At 37.6% G+C, this 8,797-nt stretch overlaps 1 pseudogene; it reads left to right on the top strand.

Moving 5' to 3' along the window:
• The first annotated feature begins 6,855 nt into the window (after positions 1 to 6,855).
• Positions 6,856 to 8,527, top strand: LOC102254032 (annotated as a pseudogene).
• The last annotated feature ends 270 nt before the right edge of the window (positions 8,528 to 8,797 follow it).

The raw sequence follows: 8,797 nt of genomic DNA, 5'->3' as shown, positions 1-8,797 counted from the left end.
AATTTGCTAAGAGAGATGACAGATTTTACTGTCTATGTTTTCTTATAGGAGTATTATGGTTTTAAGTCTTACATTTAATAATTTTATTCATTTTGAGTATATTCTTTTATATCATGTAAGAAGGTGATCTACTTTCATTTTTTTACATATATCTGTCCAATTTTCTCTGGTAATTAATTTTAATAAGGAGATTCATACTCAGAAGATCTGCTGTGTGGCCTGAGTGTGTACAGTTCTAACAAGGTCATTTCCATAGAAGGTACTTAGAGTAGCTCAGCTACTCAACCTTTGGTATGTATCAGACTCATTTGGAAAGCTTGTTAAACCAGATTGTTCACGCCACTTCCTGAGTTTTTGATTCACTGGGACCTGGAAAGCTCCTGAAAATTTGCATCTCTAAGTAGTTTTCAGATGATGTTGGTGCTGCCGATTTATAGCCCAAACTTTGAGAACCACTAATCTAGATAAAACTCAGTTCAAGCTGCTGGGGTTACTTATGTTCAGACACTCTAGCCAGTGGTAGATCTACAGTTGATTCTGCCATATATGTGGGCTATATACATGTCTAGCAGTTGCAGATTCCCACCAGAATACCAAAAAAAAAAAAAACTTATCCACCTCCTTGTGGTCTCCTTGGCTGCAAATGCCAGTGATCTTTCAGCCTCAATGATGGGGCAGACTTGGTTCTGAAGGACCAAGATAACCAGCAGGTATCCTAGGAGCACATATATGTCTAGTGCCATTTCTCTCCTCTCAGAGATCTACAGAGGAGATCTGAGCCAACTGATACTCAGGGCTCTTTGAAGCTGGTCTCTAGGCTCTGATTCAGAAGTCTTGTACCAGCCGCCACATTTATTTGTCCAACCCAGTTCAAACCCAGGCAGTGCTCCCATCCTCCACCTCCAGGCCCAGCCTGCATGTCAGCTAGTCATCTCAGGAGGAGAGGCAGTTAGCTCTATGTGGTGAAGAAAGGACAAGAACATTACTTTTCAAACTCATCAAGTGTTTAGGAGGAGAAAAGCTGGAACTGGAGAGTTCAGACATGTCTTATAGGAATGGTTGATGGGAAGGCTCCCAGGATAAAGATGGCATCTCTAGTCACGAAACAATGCAATGATCTATTCACAGAAGAAAGGATTCCATAGCCTCCTCCTCACTGAAGTCTGGCTGGTTTCATATTTACCAATTTCTGCACTCATGTTTCTTTCTTGAAAATCTAAGTTCTCATATAGTAGCATTTCTTAGTGAAGATTTTTGTAAATGAATTCTCTGTTTCCATTTATTTGAAAATAGTTTCATTTGACCTTTATCTTTTAAGTGTAGTATCTTTTAAATGCAGCCATTAGCCAGGATTTTCTTGTCACAGTTGCTGTGGATCCTTCTTCTGCCTCAGATTAGGGCCCCCAAATGCCTGTTCCCACTCCAATGCCAGAAGTCTTGTTTGATTCCAAAGGGACTGTTTCTCAGTTATACCCCTTGCATTTTTTGAAGTCTTGTTTCATGTGTATTTAATGCCTTCTAAAAATAAGCAAAATAGTTTTAAGAATTATAACAATGGCTTCTCACTGTGAGGGCCAAAAAGATGACAGGCTACAGTCAGAAGGGCTCCAAGTCCTTGCACTGATCCATCAAGGTGAAACGGCATTTTTGGACTGGAACCCGGATTCTTTGTCTGCCGGAGTTGAAGAATGAATCCACGGACAGAAAATGGTATAGCAAAGGTGGAAATTTATTAAAGAACAAGTACAGACTCCCGCATAAGGAGGGGAAAGGGTCCCACAGAATGGACTCCCACGTGGGGAGGGGGAAAGGGTCCCACCCAGTCCCTTCATCCACAGTTTATAAAGGCTGCAAGTCCCTGAACTCAAAGGTCAAACACCACATGGGACATGTGATGCCTTCCTCCCTCATTGTTTTCTTTCTGGCTTTCTTCCTTCTTTATTTTGTAAATATAGACCTTTTTGGCTACTTCCAGCTCCCTTGTCTTATGTAAATGCAACTGTTGCTGCTCCCTTGTCTTATGGAGATGTAACTGCACCTGGCTTCCTTGTGTTATGGAAATGTACCTTCATCCAGTCTGTAGCCCTATGATTTTTTCCATGGACCCCAATTCTGAAAATTCCCTAAGCCTGCCTATATCCCCCTAAAATTCCTGTTTTAAAGGTGAGAGTCACTCAAGCTCTCTCAGGGCCTCAGTTTCACCATCTAAACATGTCTGAAAAGACTATACTTTCAGGGATTATTTCTGTGGTTTGAATATGTCTGGAACTCAGGAGACAAGCGTGGGTTAGCTAAATTTATTGAGCACTTTAATAATGTGGCAGACCGCATGCTAATGACTTTACATATGTTCATTTAACCCTCACTTCTTGAGAAATCCATAATGTTGTCCCCATTTTGTTGATGAGGAAACTGAAGTGGAGAGGGATTACTTAACTGACCAGGGTCTCTATGATATCTTGACTACACCAAGTTTGTAAAGATACTTTACTGTGTATTCTTGTAGAAGATGTGCAGTTTTAGCTTTGAGATTAATGTCAAAGATTAGTCTTAAACTGTGTGTGGTGTGAAATAGTGGTTTATTTTTTTAAAAAAATATGAATAGCCCATTGTACCAAAACAAATTGTTGAAAAGACTTTCCCCATTGGGATATATTCCTAGAAGTGAGATCACTAAGTCAAATGGGAGTTTCATTTTTAGTTTTTTGAGGAAACTCCATACTGTTCTCCGCAGTGGCTGTACCCGTCTGCATTCCCACCAGCAGTGCAGGAGGGTTTCTTTTTCTCCACATCCTGTCCAGCACTTGTTGTTTGTTGATTTGTTGATGATAGCCATTCTGACAGGTGTGAGATGGTACCTCATTGTCATTTTGATTTGCATCTCTCAGATGATTAGTGACTTTGAGCATATTTTCATATATCTCTTGGCCTTCTGTATGTCCTCTTTCAAAAAGTGTCTAAGTCCTTTGCTCATTTTTTGATTGGATTGTTTATCTTCCTTTTGTTAAGTTATATGAGTTCCCTGTAAATTTTGGAGATTAAACCCTTCTGGAGATAACATTGGTAAATATGTTTTCTCACGCAGTGGGCTTTCTTGTTGTTTTGTTGATGGTTTCTTTTGCTGTGCAGAAGCTTTTTATTTTGATGTAGTCCCATTTGTTTATTTTTTTCTTACTTTCTATTGTCCTAGGAGTTGTATGGTAAAGATACTGCTACGACAAATGTCTGCTATTTTGCTGCCTATCGATTCTTCTAAGATTTTTATGGTTTCCTATCTTATGTTTAAATCCTTTATCCATTTTCAGTTTATTTTTTGTTTATGATGTATGTTGTTGGTTGAGACATAGTTTCATTTTTTGCATGGATCTGTCCAATTTATGCTCATAGCAGCACAATTTACAATAGCTAAGATTTGCAAACAGCCTAAGTGCCCATCAGCAGATGAGTGGGTTAAAAAAAAACTATTGTACATCTACACAATGGAATACTATGCTGCTGTAAAAAAGAAGGAACTCTTACCATTTGCAACAGAATGGATGGAACTGGAGAGCATTATGCTAAGCGAAATAAGCCAGTTGGAGGAAGATAAATATTACATAATCTCACTCATTTGTGGAATATAATGAACAAGGTAAATTCATGAGCAAAAATAGATTCAGAGAAATAGACACATCTAACTGACCGTCCAACCTCAGAGATAAGGCAGAGGAAAGGGGGAGTAAGAGATCAATCAAAGGACTTGTATGCATGCATATGAGCATAACCAATGGACACAGACAGTAGGGGGGTGAGGGCATGTGCTGGGGAGTCGGAGGGGCTGGGGAGAGGTCAATGGGGGAAAATAAGACTTATAACACTTTAAACAATAAATAATTTAAATAAAAGAAGACTTTCCCCATTAAGTGGATTTGATGAATTTTTTAAAAATCCATTGGTTATGTAAAAGTATGTCTATTTCTGGATACTTTATTTGATTCAATGGATCTCAAACATAATGTTGAGTAAGAAAGGGAAAAATAAAAGTTCTTACCTTATTCTAGAATGCATGAGAAAACATTCACGTTTTACCAACAAAAGCATAAACTATGTTATTAACTGCAGAATCTATATAAGTGACTTTATGGAATGAGAATCTTGCTTCAAATTCATTCATAACTATTTAATTTTGAGGACTATCTTTCTAAAGCAAAACAAATATTCATATATTTTGGCTGAACAAGAGCACATAGGATAAAGTAGAAATGTGAGGGTGAGTAGGTGAAAATAATATAGATCATAAAATAAGGACTAGCTACCATAGAACATTGTCTTAAGAGAATGTCTGTACATCAAATTTGGAAAACAGATGCACTGCCAAAAAACTGGCTCTGGCATCTCCCCAACCAGGTTCTGCATTCTTGATACATGTTTTAGAATCAGATTCCTACTTAAGTTCTTTGCATAACTGCTCAATCACAATTTCCTAACAAGCAAGAAATAGTACATAGAGTTGTTTTTACAAATAAATGCAAAAATAATATATGTAAATCCTTAATTCAGAAACTGGCACATTGCAACATTTAATTTTTTAATTGCTGTAGTAGTAATGTTTCAGATGAAGATCATAATCAAGATCATCATGAAGATGATGATGAAGGCAAATACTGATTATTAAAACACAGAATACACAGTTTTGTTTAATGCCCTTGGTAGACTAATAAAAGGAGAACTACTGAACGTAATGGAAGGAAGAGGTAAATACTTAAAAATAAAATATATATTACTCTATTGGGAAAGTCAGTGTTCAGGTCCAAGCTACCTTTCGTACAAGATGTATCAAGGTAACAGTAACTAACATTTTAAAACATCAACGTAAAAGTTGAGTCAACAAAGAAAACTAATTAAGAAGTTCCTGTAATTTTTCTCTATAGTTATGTACACTGCCAGCCCTACCAAAACAGTCTTTTTTGCTCTATTTTTCATTTATTCCCTGCTTCATTCCAAAAATGTGATTTATCACATACCATATTTCAAGTTGAAATGATTTAAATTGGGAGAACAAGGAAGTAAAAGTAAAATAAGCCGACTAAGCTTTGTTCACATTGTGTGTGCTCTGAGGTTATGCACTTTTGCAGGAAGAGGTCCATGTTTAGTCAGAGGTATTGATCAGTGAAGAGTCACACAATTATATAGTTCAGTGAATACACAAGATGAAAAACAAACAAGGATGTTTTTTGAAAGTCTTAAAAAAGCATTGTGAAACCTAGCAATGTCTAACAGAAAATGGCAATGTAAGGTGAACTTATAAATGTTCTTACATTACAATAATCATAGAAATATGTTATGGGGTGTCTATGTAAGGTGCTCACACAACACTAAAGTAGAGCTGAGATGAAAAATTCTATGGTGGCACATTGTGATGAGATTCAACTGCATGATTTGTGTGATTTTATCAAAGTTAAGCATACTTGAATGTCTCTTTATTCCTTTGAAATTTTCCTTATGCATTTTCTTTTAGAGATTTGATCAAATTTGAAAACAGTATCTGCATTTTGTACTCAGTAGCTTTTACAGTGGGGCCTTGACTTACGAGTTTAATTCGTTCCGTCATAGAGCTCGTAACTCAAATTACTCGTATGTCAAATCAACAGTGAACAAGTGAGACACGACACGTGATGCTGGGCTGATGTTGTGGCATTCACTGTGACGTTCGCTGCGCCAACTAGCGGTGGGGTATCTGAAGCTGGCTTGTAACCCGAATTTTAGCTCGCAACTCAAAGCCAAAAATCGGCCAAGAGACGGCTCATATCTCGAAAAACTCGTTAGTCGGGACACTCGTAAGTCAAGGCCCCACTGTATTTATTAAGAATGATTATCTCTTTACAGAATACCAACTGATTTATGATTTTTAACAAATCCAAATCATTGTTTACTTAACTGTAAGTTATTATTTCCCCTTGTGAAATTAAATGTAAGGAAGTAGTTGTTCATCCTATATGTGATAACTTTAATCAATGCTTATGATTTGAAAAATATGACATTAAAATTTTTAGCTAATTTGAGTATATGAAAATTAATGAGAAAATTTGCTCAGAAAGGATATTTAACTAAAAGAAAATACTCTATGAAACTATGTCAGATGTATAGGTAAGAACTGACAAATAATGGAGTTATTGAGTTATTTTTCAATAAACAACTATTTCATTGATATGTGGTATGTGAATTAATAATTAGCATGATTGCTAAGAGAACCAGTAAAAATGCTGCCTAAAAATATTTTCCAGAATGCCTCTTTTTTTCATATGAATTAATAATTTATTATTTTTTAATTCAGACTGTCAATTTAACTATCCATTTCTCATTCCTGAAGGGTTCTGAGTGAGAAATTACCATCCAATAACCTGATTACTTAGCAATGCTAAACTTGCCAAATATTAAAAAAACTTTAAATCTTTTTCCAAATGTGCATCCATATCATTATCTTCTATAGAAATTCAGTTTGTCTAAAGTAAGAGACAAGTTATTTTCAGATTCACATTTAGTAATAACTATGGTAAACTTAAATTTATTTTTCAGAAATGGCAATTAAGTAAGTCCATAATTATTTCTTACAAGAAAAAAAATATACATCCTAAAAAGAATTTCTCCTACTAATATTTAAATTGCATGATTAGTAAATGTTTACATTCAAATTATAAAATTTAAAATAAAGTGACATCATATGCATTCCATGTTTTACACTTCCATATTACCTGACCATGCTCTACAAAATGCATACCACTGATAAGATGATTTAGTTAAATTCAACTTGGAGATCTTTACAGGAAGCAGTTTGAAGTAATATGGCAGGAAGAAAATAAAAATAAAAATAGGGCTATGACACTAGAAGTGACAAATGACATGGCCACTGGCCAGCCTGGGGAGCCATGGATGCAGCTGCTGTCCTGCCCTGTTGGTCTGATCCCCTTGGGTCAGGCTGCCACTCCTGCAGTGAACAAGTTCAACTGCACGAAGCAGCTGGCCAACCAAACAGTGGGCAGAGCTGAGAAAACAGAAGTCCTCTCTGAAGGTCTGTTACAGCTCAAGCTTTGCATCAATACAGTGCAAAGTGCCACCATTCTCATAAGAGCCTGGTGGTGTGCTTCCAGGGCCAGCATGGCGCTGATGCCAGAGGAAGCACAGAGAAAGAAAATCTCACTCAGAATATGCAAGAAGCATCAGCTCAACTAGAAGACTTCCTCTTGGGAAGATGTTGGACACATGTGGAGAAGCAGAAAATCAACTGACTGTAGAACTCTCTCAGTACGAAATCTTTGTTGAAAGAAAAATTGTGAATCTTCTGTATGGCATAACAAAGGCAGAGATCCCTAAACATCTAAAACCAGAAGAAACAGTTCACTGAATTGGTTTTAGACTGGAACTCGGTTAGAATCAGGTGGAACTAAGCTCACAAATCTTCAGGGCTTTCCATCAAAAAACAGATACCTTAAAGAAAGAAATGGATGAAGTTGGAAATAAAGTAGAACAGTACAGGATCAATTTCCAGCAGACATGGGCAATTGAATGGACAAAGGTGGGCAGTATAGCAATTTCTTCCATTCATTATTGGAAGCCAGAGCAGGTTACCATAGAAACACATTAGTAGTCTTGGAAAAAGCCCTCATATAAATGCGAGCTGATCAAAATAAATGGCTGGAAAAAAAACAGCTTTGGGACTCCTTTAAAGAATATTAGTAGTCTTGGAAAAAGCCCTCATATAAATGCGAGCTGATCAAAATAAATGGCTGGAAAAAAACAGCTTTGGGACTCCTTTGAAAGAATATTTGAGGGGGGTTCCATTTGAAGCCCGCATAGTGCTGCTCCTGGAGACCAACATGAAGAGAAGGGTGGTTTTTAATTGGAGGGTGTGGCCTCCCAGTTAAAGAAACTGAGAGCTGCTGTAGACTGCCGTACTTCTCACTTGGAGAGGTTGTATTCAGACTCCCATGCGGTAGCAGTTGCTTTAAAGTCCCAATGACAGGAATTGCTTGAAGTTTGATGACTTTTTATCTGGATGAGTAATGGACACAAGTTGCAAGTGTAAAGGATTAAGACAAAAAAACTTCAAGATTTATGAAAAACATGTCAGGAGTTACCACCACAAAAGTTTTTTGACTTTATATATTTAATCAAACTACTTGTGGAGCTTGCTCAAACCAGAAGCACTAATAAAATGCTCTAAGAAACACTGCAATACTTTAAGTGCCTAACTTACTATGGGTCAAAAGTGAAGGAATACTTGCTGAAATGGCTGTAGCCACATCCATTCAGGTGGTTGCAGTCACTGAAGGGATCATCCGACATGCTGAGTAGTTTTTCGCTAAAATGGTGAAGTTTAATATGCAAAGGCATTTGTACTTCTCTCCCTCTCCCAAATTCTAATCAGTCATCCCACACTGGAAATGACTCTAACTTGGGGACACTGGAGATGTGGCCTGCCAGGGTGGCAGTGATGGAAAGGGTTTGGTACAAAAGGAGAACTGTAGATGTGACGCCTACGGACTTTTAGGGTCGCACGCTAAGGAAAACACATATCCCCTCCTTCCTAGCTGCCACTCCCACCACTGATCACATCACCTTGGTTTCAGTGGGCCCAGAGCTCCGTTCCCGAGGTCTACGGCTGAAAGCAGTTCAAGGGATTGGACCATCCCAAACTTTGCGGACACTCCGGAGCAGGGGCTGGGGCTGGGCTACAACAATCCTTCAAAACTAAAGGACTTGTTTCTGTAGCTATACCCACATCAGGAGGCAACTTAAGTCACATAACTATTGGCCAAAA

This window comes from Myotis brandtii, unplaced genomic scaffold (assembly GCF_000412655.1).
Source record: "Myotis brandtii unplaced genomic scaffold, ASM41265v1 scaffold5, whole genome shotgun sequence".
Taxonomy (NCBI): domain Eukaryota; kingdom Metazoa; phylum Chordata; class Mammalia; order Chiroptera; family Vespertilionidae; genus Myotis; species Myotis brandtii.
The sequence above is the reverse complement of the archived record's forward strand: the minus strand, read 5'-3'. Positions and strand labels throughout refer to the sequence as shown.